The 11,400-nt window shown below is 46.9% G+C and overlaps 1 long non-coding RNA gene across 1 annotated transcript in view; it reads right to left on the bottom strand.

The window, feature by feature from the left end:
* Positions 1–303: 303 nt before the first annotated feature.
* The window catches only part of LOC138283372 (uncharacterized), a 100,060-nt gene continuing 88,963 nt past the window's right edge, over positions 304–11,400 (bottom strand). The window contains exon 3 of the long non-coding RNA XR_011201220.1: positions 304–1,288. This is a non-coding gene — a long non-coding RNA (uncharacterized lncRNA). The remainder of the gene's footprint in view (positions 1,289–11,400) is intronic.

The following is an 11,400-nucleotide window of genomic DNA, read 5'->3' as shown; positions in this document are numbered from 1 at the left end:
TGATAAAGGTATCTTATCATTTGGACAATAGTTGATGCTGCTGCTATCTTGTATTTATGCAGATTAATCAGTTCACTCATATTTAACACATTATGTTAAATCGTATATCTTTCTGGCATTTTATAAAACAATTTCAAACTTTTACTGCTAGCATATTCATTTGTTTGATCTATACGAATCCAGGACTCGCATTGATTTAATTACACATTACAATGGTGTTATCAGTGATGAGTCAAGTTTAGCCTTAGCGGTGGCACCTCCCACCCGGTCGCCCACCCGGATCCCAAACTCAGACCACACCAATTTAGCTTTTATGGAAGAACTGAGGCTGAAGTTTATTAGGCAATTTTTAACTTACAAGCGATCCTTCAAACACCATTTTCAATTTTTTCAAAGAGCTATTGCTCTTCTTTTCATGGGCCTCCGAAGCACCGTGCCCTACATTTGGTGCTGGCCAGTCTGCCACAGGTGCCTTCTCACCTTGGGGTGTGTAGCCATTCATTTTTGCATTCAGGGCAAGCGTCTGCTTCCAGCCCCAACCGAAAACCATTCCTTTGCATTCAGGGCAAGTGTCTGCTTCCAGCCCCAACTGGAACAAGCCTGTGCCCTCCTTGTCACAACCCCAAGCACTGTGCCCTACATTCAGCCCTGGCCAGTCTGACCCAAGTGCCCTATCACCGGGTGACCTTTCACTTCCAGTGCCTCCACTCAGTTCCTTCTGGGTAAGCGTCTGCTTCCAACCCAGCCGGGTGACCTTTCACTTTCAGCACCACCACACCTTCTTTCAGGTAAGCATCTGCTTCCCGCCCACCGGGTGACCTTTTACTTCCGGTATCACTATTCATTTCAATCAGGGAAAGCGTCAGCTTCCAGCCCAAGAATGAATTGATATCCTGGGTGAACGTTTCCACCCTTCTTTGCCAGTTGACCTAGGCACCTCTACACCAACTTCTTCCGGGCCACAGGCTCTGTCCTTGATCGTTTCCTTCCGGTTCAACTCACAAGGCCATTGTGGTAGCGTGCCAGTACCACCCTGGGTCCTGACTGTCACCTGTTTGTGGCCTGTTCCCCTCCAGCAACTTGCCATCATTCTTTAGAATCACATTGTAAGTACCACCATGCCTTGCTGGGAGCTTTCGCAACCAGCAAGGCCCCCCCCCCAGCGCCATAGGTGCACCTCAATTCTTCCATTCAACGAATAACCTCTTGCATTCAATGCTGCCCGTCTGTCTGACATGTGGACCCCATCCTCAGGACTCGTCTGATCCACATCCCTTTTGCAGATGACCTAAAATGAAATAGGTATTAGCATAATGAAAGGTATCAGTTTTAATGGTGTGCAAGTGCCGGTATTTTTGGTAAAAGCAGATGGACCTGTCTCATTGGAGATAGTTTACCAGAGGAGGGAAAACAGCTCAGCCCCCACTGTCCTCTTTTTACTGTGCTCTCCGTTATTGCATTGCTCCACCCAATTGCTTAGACTTACCTTGTGTTCTTGCCCCCGGCCCTTTATATTTCTTCCTGTTTCCCTTTGCTACATGAGTGATTCTGCCCAAGTCGTGTCACCACTTTTACTCCGGGGAGCCCTGCCCCCTTCGCTACAACACTGGACTCTCTCCTTCCTTATAACCTATAATAGGAAACAACTTGTAACAATCCTGTTCACCTTCACCCGACCACATGAATTTGACCCCATCGCTCTCCCCCCGGACACATGCCTTGCAACCTGATACGTCCATAGAGCCATTAAGCTACCCCATGCTTTTTCCCCAAAATCCTGCTAGGTGTCTCCAACCGTTCCTTGAAATTATAGTGTTGAGCTGAGTTACTTTTGGCACGTTGTATACCCCCAAGCTGCTTTGACTACCCACTCGTCTTTCCTTCACATGTGTGCTCGTCACTGAGTAGTGCTTACTTGTGTCCAGGTACCTGCCAATGTTCCCCTTTTATTTATTTATTTTTTATTTTATTTTGTGATAGTCTTTAAATTCCATCTGTGAAAATTCTTCTTCCAAAACATCTCTTGTTAAACGTTTAATCCGCTATACTGTACCCTCCTACTTAGAACAATGATGACAACCTGAGGCTGCCTGAGAGGCAACTCCATCCCTCCCCATTTCACCACAGGCATAAGGTTTTGAATCCCCAATACACATTATACCTTTTCGCACTTGTTTCGCCGCACTGTGACTTATTCCCATGCTTGGAGTTGAGAAATGTTTTTGTTGTTGTTTTTTTTTGTTTTTTGTACAAACTACTACTCTTTCTGCCTCTCCCAAAGAACCATATCATATGCCTTACCTCACTCCCCTTGACCCACCTTGCACCGATGTGGCGCACTGGGGAAGGGGGAAGAAGGAGCGGAGAGCGTTCATTATCTCCCAACTCCCTCCACCCCAAACCCCCGGTGAGGTGCCTTGCACAGCCACCCGAGCAAGAAGAGGGCCAAGGGATACCCCCCCACCGTAGCCGACCGGGTAGGGTTTCTAGGAACAATATGGGGGTCATTCCGACCCCGGCGGGCGGCGGGCGGCGGGCGCCACCCGCTGGGCGGAGACCGCCAGAAGACCGCACTGCGGTCAAATGACCGCGGCGGTCATTCTGACTTTCCCGCTGGGCGGGCGGGTGACTGCCAAAAGGCCGCCCGCCCGCCCAGCGGGAAAGCCCCAGCAACGATGAAGCCGGCTCCGAATGGAGCCGGCGGAGTTGCTGGTGTGCGACGGGTGCAGTGGCACCTGTCGCGATTTTCAGTGTCTGCTAGGCAGACACTGAAAATCATTATGGGGCCCCCAGGGGCCCCACGACACCCGTTCCCGCCATCCTGTTCCTGGCGGTTTTTACTGCCAGGACCAGGATGGCGGGAAGGGGGTCGGAATCCCCATGGCGGTGCTGCGAGCAGCGCCGCCATGGAGGATTCTTTGGGGCAGGGGTAAACCGGCGGGAAACCGCCGGTTGCCCTTTTCTGACCGCGGCTTTACCGCCGCGGTCAGAATTGCCCATGAAGCACCGCCAGCCTGTTGGCGGTGCTTCCGCGGCACTCTGCCCTGGCGGTTTTCAACCGCCAGGGTCAGAATGACCGCCTATGTGTCTTTAGCTTGCAGAGAAAGAGGGCCCCATGCCAGGCGCCCACAGTTAAATACCTTCCATGCAACATTCATATAGCTAAATTTATGACTGGGCTGGACCCCGTGTCCCATTCCTTAACCAGTAACCTTTCTTGCCTGTCCTATCTCCCTCCCTTCCACCTACCAAGTCCGAGTTCTGCTCCCTGGGGGATGGCCTCCACTAAGGCCCATGGTCCAGCTATATCCCTCCACCCCATTGGGTGGGGGGGGCCGAACCAAGGGGTATAAGTGTCTCCTGGGTGAAAGACTGCATCTATTTTACCATGAGTTTAGTCGAAATCCATCTGGAAAAGTTAAACATCCCACAGACACGTTATTGGTTAACAGACTTCATAGTTTTAAAAAAAACAACGTTTCTGTGATCCATGCTTTCAAGGAAAACGGGGCAGATGGAACTAGAGGTTTCGTAGGTGCTGCAACACACCCAGACCTGGAGGCGGAATAGAAAGAAGCATTTCAATAGGTTTTCTTTTCATACAGGATGAGCTGTATGTTCTAATTCTGTGAAAGGTCAATAGTAATTAAGGAGAGCACATATAAAAAAGTTTAACAACTACTGCACATGTGCATGTGATGTATATCAATGTTTACTTGAAAGGCACCAGTGTAAAAAAGTGCTTTTTTTAGGTCTAAATTTTAAACATAAAGCTCATTATAACCTAGTGGCGATTGTCACTAGGTAGTTAGTAGTTAGGACCCAGTTTCCATAGAAAAAGCTGCTTTTTGCTTGCCTATATCTTTAGCGTCATTTGACGAAGCTTCACAAAAATTTCCAAAACAATTTGACAGTCACGTGAGCTCCTGTCTGGAAAGTTTTGGAGTGATCTGTGAAGTGGGGGCCGAGATAAAGGGGGGGTGTTGAAATTCAGAGTGTTTCCAATGTAAAGTCCCATAGGAAAAATTGAACAGCGATAGCACAAAAAACACTGGACGGAATTACACCAAATTTGGCTAGAAGGCAGAACTTGGTCCAGGAAAAGCCTTTTTTGTTATTTGGTGTAAATCTATTCAGTTGTTTTTAAGACATTTACGGGAATCCAAATATGCATATATAGGGATGTGAAGGATTTGTGACCCCTCCCAATCTCCTTCTGAGATCGGATTGGCTGACAACACCTCAACAAGGAAGTGGTGGCAGCCTTCTTGGGACTCGTTGGCCACCTGCTCTGAGTGATGCAGAAAATATGTGCAGGATCCGTGGCTCCCGCGCCCCAAGGACCACAACCTCCCAGGCTCTATTTAAATAGTGTGAGGGAGGCCCATTGGCCTCCTCCATAGCCCCGGGGACCACCACGTCTCCAGTGCTTTAAGCAATATCAATAAGGGGTCCACACTGCCCCTCACAGCCCCAAGAACCCCCACATCCCCGGGGCATTGACTAGATTTGGTAGGGAGGGGGCGTGTGGCCCCCCTGCAGCCCCAGGCACCACCACCTCCCCAGGGCATTAAATAGATTTGGTACAGGTGGGCGAGAGACCACCCCTTCTTCCCCCCCCGGGGATCACCACCTCCCGGGGGCAAATCCTAAAAAAAGAAAGGGGGTTAATTCTGGACCCCCGAAGCCCTGGGGACAACCACCACCCTTTGGCTACTTTCACATTGGAGGGGGGCCACGCAGCCCCCTCGAGGAGCCACTGATGGCCTTGGGGACCGCCACAATCGAAGGGCCAGCTTCTGCTATGTACCTGGGTGCCCGCCCCTGGGACATAGCTGGCTGCTGTGGCTTGGCTGCAGCCAAGTCACAGCAAACATAACTCTGCTTTTTGACAGCAGGACCTGTCAAACAGGTTTGGCTGCCAGAAAGCAGATTTTTCATCTGTTTTCCCTGCACACAAATATGCGTGCAGGGAAGACAGATAAAAACATTGCTCCAGCGACCACAGGGGGGGTACTTAAAGCAGCTACTTCTTTGCTTGAGGAATGCCAGCTCACTCAGGAGGCGGTAGCCAGCTGTGACCGTGGAGGAGGCCATGAGGCTCCCCCGCGGTCCCAGATAGCCCACAAAGGGCAAAAAATATATTTTTTAAATAATAAAAAATCAGCAGGCACCATGTGGGAGGCCTTGATGCTCCCCCTGTGGTCTCAGAATGCCCATAAACGGCAATGAAACGGCCATAAAAAAAATATCCAAATGGTGAAGGTTAGAGACCTTCACACTGTGAGTTGAGGATTTGACTCCAGTTGTATCCAGAGTCATTTCCCTCCTTTAATTTTTTTCAACTGCAAATGTGTAAGGCTCATACTCAAAGGTGATATTACTATTTTTAAATGGCAAATAATGTTTTTTTATAAGTTGTGCAGAAATATCTCATTCTACGTACATCATACACCATAGCCTAAAAAACTCTCTATCTCTATCTCTCACGCTCTCACTCTTTCTCTCTTTCACTCTATTTCTCCCACTCACACACCCACTCAGACACTTACGCATCCACTCACAGACCCACTCAGACCCTCGTGCATCCACTCACAGCCCTAGTCAGACCCTCACGCACCCACTCACAGGCCCACTCATGCACCCACTCACAGACCTGCACACACACTGACACACCCACTAAAACACTGATGTATGTACTCTTACACCCAGACAGAGACTCTCACAGCTGCTCTCACCCCCACCCAGATACACCCTCTCACACCTATTCTCACACCCAGAGAGGCCGCAGCCAACTCCTGTCGCGCACAGTCAAAGGGCTTTGCGCAGCATAGGGTTAGCTGGTGAGAGGGGTTGGCTGCCGGCCAGGTCTTGCATGCAACCTCTGCTGTGCACGGCAAATGATGTGCACGTTGCAAGGATGGGTGCTCATGGGGGGTTGGCCTCTGGGCCAGGCCGCAGGTCTCAGGGCTTGGCCTGTGGTCAACCGCTGTGAGCGGCGATGGTTGGGTAAACGTAAAGTAATTAAAATTACGTTAAAAAACATAGAAATTCACTGAAAAACCCAAAGGTTACAGGGACGCTATAGTCAGGAAATAAAATTTTAAAAACATAGAAATTCACTTGAAAAAACAAAGGTTACTGGGACGTTATAGTTAGGCTCGCATTTTTGCACGTTTAAAATGTGGGCCTAATTATAACGTCCCTGAAACCTTTGGTTTTTTAAGTGAATTTCTAAGAGTTTTTTTATTCTATTTCATAACTATAGAGTCCCTGTAACTTTTGTTTTTTTCAGTGAATTTCTATGTTTTTTTTTTTTTAAGTAAAGTTATTTTCCTTACTAGAAGTTAATCCAACCACCGCCAAGCACGGCCTTTGGCTGTGGACAACGGTGTTGGTCGCAGGGCCTGGTCTGCGGCCACCCCCCCAACCACCCAGCTGGCCGCAGGTCCATGTGGCCCCCCTCCTCGGCCAATTGCAGCCCCAGAGACCCCATCCCCAAGGGCTTGGCCATATACTTTTTTTTTTGGGGGGGGGTTGATCCCCCCTACCCCAGGCAATTTTGGCCAGGGACATGACCACAAATACACATACCCTTGAACCCTCAACCTTCAGTGTATGGGTCTGAGACCTTAACCACTAGGCTAAAAGTGACTCCTTAGCATGGGTTACCAAACTAAGCTATGATATTGAACCCAAAACCTTTGAGTGGAAAAAGGCTTCAATATCACATCACTAGGAATGTTTAACTGTCAAAACACGGGAAAATAAACAGAAACACCGCCATGAGATACAAAGATTTGAACTTTCAGCCTACTGAGTGCCAGTCCCAGAGCTTTATCATTAGGCTAGAAGTGACCATAGTCTCCTGTCCATCAAAACTTGACTAAAACATTCTTACCAAACATCTTACTAGCCTGGCTCTCTGAAGTCATTGTATAGAGAGACAATTGCAATAACAATCTCCCTCTCTCTTCTCCATCCCATTATAGGATGGAAGAGAGAACGAGAGCGAGAGTGAGAGAGAGAGACAGAGAGAGAGAGTGTGACAGGACGCAGGGGAGCCTCAAGGCCCCCGCAGTCCTAGCTAGCTCCCCACGTCCTGCAGGAGCCGACATTGCTTTGAATAGCAGCTCTCTCCTTGAAGGAGCAATGTTTTCATCTGTTTTCCTGCAAGCATGTTTGCGTGCACAGAAACAGATAAAACTCTGCTTTCTGCAAGTAGGAACTGTTTGACAGCTCTTGCTTGCAGAAAGCCGCATGTTTGCTCTGACTTGGCAGAAGCTGTCAAAGCTCCTGCCATGTCAGAGCAAACAGCTATGTCCCGGTGTGGCACCCCTACAATATTTCAAATTGCCCTAGGGAGGTGGTGGCCCCTGGGACAAGGAGTCTGCAATGGACTCCCTATCTTATGTAAATTTAGCCCTGGGGAAGTGGCGGTCCCCGGAGCTGCAGTGGGGGCCACGTGCCCCCCAGCATTTCCTTACATATTCTGCCCCAGGGAGGTGGCGGTTCCTGGGGATGTGGGGGTGGGACAGATGCCCCCCCCCTGCATTTGATTCTGTTTCGACTCTGGGGAGGTGGTGGTCCCCAGGGCTGTGGGGTGGGGGGCAGGCGACCCCCCCATATTTAATTCCATGATAGCCTTAGGGAGGTGGCGGTCCCTGGGGTTGCAGGGGTCCTGGTGCCCCTGCAGTTAATTAGATGTTAGCCCGGGGAGGTGGTGGTCCCCGAGGCTGGGGTGCAGGCCCACCTTTAAAGTTTCAATGCCCCCAGGACCTGGCCCACCCAGCAGCTTCATTTAAACAGGCGTTATTTTTCATTTTAGGAAAACCCGTGGATCAGCCGTGACTCCTGATGAATATTTTTTTTTTTAAGTTCTTTTTTGCTCGGGGGAGGGGTTGGTCCCTCTGGGAACCCAGCACCAGAGTAAGGGGTCAGAGTGTACCTACCCTTGCCCCTTTTCTTTTTTCAATCTTTTTTCTGGAACTTGGCTGAAGCGGAGTCCCAACATGGCTGCCAACACTTCCTTGTTGAAGTATTGTCAGCCAATCAGATCTCAGCATGAGATCAGGAGGGTTTGCGGGACCTTTGTGCCCCTTTATATACAAATTTGGGTTTTATTTAATTTCTCAAAAACTACTATATGGATTTACACCAAATAACAAAAAGGTCACTTTCTGGACCAAGAGATACCTTTCTGCCAAATTTGGTGTAATTCCATCCAGTGGTTCGGGTGCTATTCCTGTTCAAATTCCTGATGAAAAAGTGTATGGGGGGGAAAAAGCCTTTTGGGACCCTCTTTTTTCTCAGCCCCTGCTTGATGGATGACCCCAAAACTTTTCAGGCAGCATCTGAAGTGAGTGCCATATTATTTGGGAAAATTTTGTGAAGATTGATCAAACAGCATGTAGGTTATTAGCAAAATAAAAAAACACTTTTTCTATTGAAACTAGGTCCTAACTATAAATGTATGCATATATGAACAAACAATGATGGTATAGGTTAGCCAAAGGCAATTTACATGATATCTTTCCATTTATTTTCATGTAATTGTGTTTAGATGAGAAAAGGGACAAATAACTTCCTTTTTCTTTTTCTATTTAGTATTTTCTTTTTTGCAATCCTTGGTATTTGGCCATCATTTTTACATCACATAAAGGTTTGTGAGACAGGACCAGCCAAAACATGATTCGTCCTCTATGGTGCACATGCATGGGCCTTTTCAAGACAGTTTTAACTTTTAATTGAATTGAGCATTGTTGCATAGTTTAAGCTGCTGTTTCAGCAATTCAGGCTGGAGATCCGAGAAATAATCTTGGTAAATCAGTGGGTGCCAGAGAATGGTGATAGGGAATCTGTTCTACGTTAGTCAAGGAGAAGCCTAGGTTTGGTCACTTGGGTCGTCTTCCTGCTATTGATCTCTGCCTTGTCTACACAATAAACAAAATAACCTGAACAAATAACAGATACATTGCCTTTAACTAACCTATACCCTCACTCAACATTTTAATTATGGTGAAAAAACTACACATTTGTTTTACCTATGTGTGCATGCATAGCTGAAGGCAGTCTTATTTATTAATCGTTAAAGTTTTTGCTAATTCACTGAACACACTGGTTCAGTAACAACAGGCTTTTGAGAACCCTAATAGTTGCACTTACCTGAAGCCTCTGGCTAGCAACCTATCCGAAAATTGCTCCAGAACCACTGCAAATAGCCATGCTGTGCTTTCCAATTTATGACATCAGTCAGCGTGAGATTCAATAATGGACAGTTGCTCTTAGCAAAATGTAAGGTTACTATCATGCTTTGTTTCCCCAATGTACACAGCCAACAGTCCCAGTAGTTCACACATACCAAAGAAGATCCTGAACATAGGTCCTGAAAGGAGGGGTGGGGTGCTGTAGCACCTCCAAAATTACCAGAAGGTGAATTAGCAATAAAGATTCCTATAATTTTCTTATGTCAGGCTATATCTTCTGACAAACCGATGCTTAATCTTTTAAAATGGAGATTTGTGTTTTCTTTTCTTTCTCTGACTGCAGAGTGAGAGGAATAGTAAAGCGAACTATGAGACAATCTTACTGGGGTGAATGGAGTCTGAAAGGAAAGGCTGTAGGAACACGTTTGTCCAAGATGATATTGCTTTGGTCATCATGCTGCTGTAAACTCAAGGAGAGAGATTGATATAAAAATAATTTCACATCAATTCCCAAACACCTTAATACATTAAGTATACTTCACTTTGTGACCATTTTGTTATGTATTCATTTGAGGATTAACAGAGAAAGTTAGTGAAAAACCTCTGTGACTGTGTTTCTATTATGTAGTAGCGTTAAAGGTCAGTGCAAGGGGGAAGTAACCTAGACTTCCGCAGGATACAAAAGACTTAAGAAATTCTCTGTGTACCATAAATGTAATACAAACAGAAATGTATTACTCCATGTATAACTTTGATCATATTAGTCCAGACATTTTTCATGTAAATATATATTGAACATGTGATTCTGTTCGTGAAAGAGTATTATATTTTACATTCGTCTTGGTAGGTGCTCCTAAAAAACAGTGAAAGTGCTGAAGTGCGGGTAAGTGAAGGTGATATATACAGTCAGTGCAGAGTGTGGTATAAAGAAAATTATGAAGTTCGAGTGGCTCCTTCAATCCAGGAGGCCCTGAAGTTTCACAAAAATTCCTTTGTGAAAGTCTCATCCACTCTTTGGAGATGGGTCAAAGTTTCGACCCCGTATTTAAGGTGAGTCAAGAGGTCATCATCAGGATAAGGATAACAGACTTTGTAGCACCTATGGGTGGTAAAAACCACTGTGTTAATGGGGGTATGGTGAATCTGTGTACATAATAGAATTAATGTACATCATGGAAACCTCACCTGGATTCCAGTGTAAAGAACCAATCAGTAGGTCAAGGACATCTTCCAGCTGAAAAATGATTTACATTGTTCATTATGCTAGATAATCACAAGGATTGGTCTGTACGGAAAATCAATGAATAAATAAAAGGACTTACAAGATATGGAATAGTCCCAGGTCTGTGGATCTACGCTTCTCTGTAGTGGTAGTATCAAGGAGCACCAATGATCGCTAGTATCTGGTGCTCAAGAGACTTCTAAAAAGAGAAGTATTTATTGGTTAATTAGGTGTCCAGGGATGGCAAAGTACTGAATGCTCGAGTAGATGGAGATTAATCCATTAAAATAGACCACTTACAGGTAGTGGAATGGTCTAGGATTGTGGGGTGGTTCAAAACATCCAGAGGCTATAAATTGCCAAGGAGCGCCGTGTTTTCAGGGACTCGACTGATCTATAAGGCAGAGAGTGTTCGTTAGTGAAGCTACTCACATCTCTAGGGAAGGGAGGGATACCTCCAGAAGGGCAGAACCACTTACTTGTAAGGTAGGGCTGCTGCCGAAGCAGTCAGCATGCAGTCATAAATCCGGCCAGTGAATCGATAAACCCGGGTCGGAGCGACTCCTGGGTACATCTGCGATCAATCATGAAAACGCTGCCCGTATTGCGGACGTTTCGCCTTAAAAATGCTCTGCCTCCATATTGGAGTGAGCATGTAGAACAGTGATTGGTTCAGGCTTCGACCAATCACCGGGGGGATATACAGCCCAAGCGCGGCGGTACGCAGGAAGCGTCCAGCCGCCTGCGGACCCAGAAGGGAAGGTTCCCTTTCTGGTCCGCTCAACCCGTAGAAGTTGAGGACCACTAAGTCTGTAAATCGGCACGGTACGTGCATGCGAGTTCCGAGTGTAGTGATGGGACGCACGGTGAGGCCGTGGCCGAAGGGAACTTCAAAACACGCTAACCGTCATAGCTAACATCAGGTCGATGTCTGTGATAAAAACTAGAACAGCAGTCTGGTTGGATTAGCGG

Source organism: Pleurodeles waltl, chromosome 3_1 (genome assembly GCF_031143425.1).
Source record: "Pleurodeles waltl isolate 20211129_DDA chromosome 3_1, aPleWal1.hap1.20221129, whole genome shotgun sequence".
NCBI classification, from domain to species: Eukaryota; Metazoa; Chordata; class Amphibia; order Caudata; family Salamandridae; genus Pleurodeles; species Pleurodeles waltl.
The sequence above is the reverse complement of the archived record's forward strand: the minus strand, read 5'-3'. Positions and strand labels throughout refer to the sequence as shown.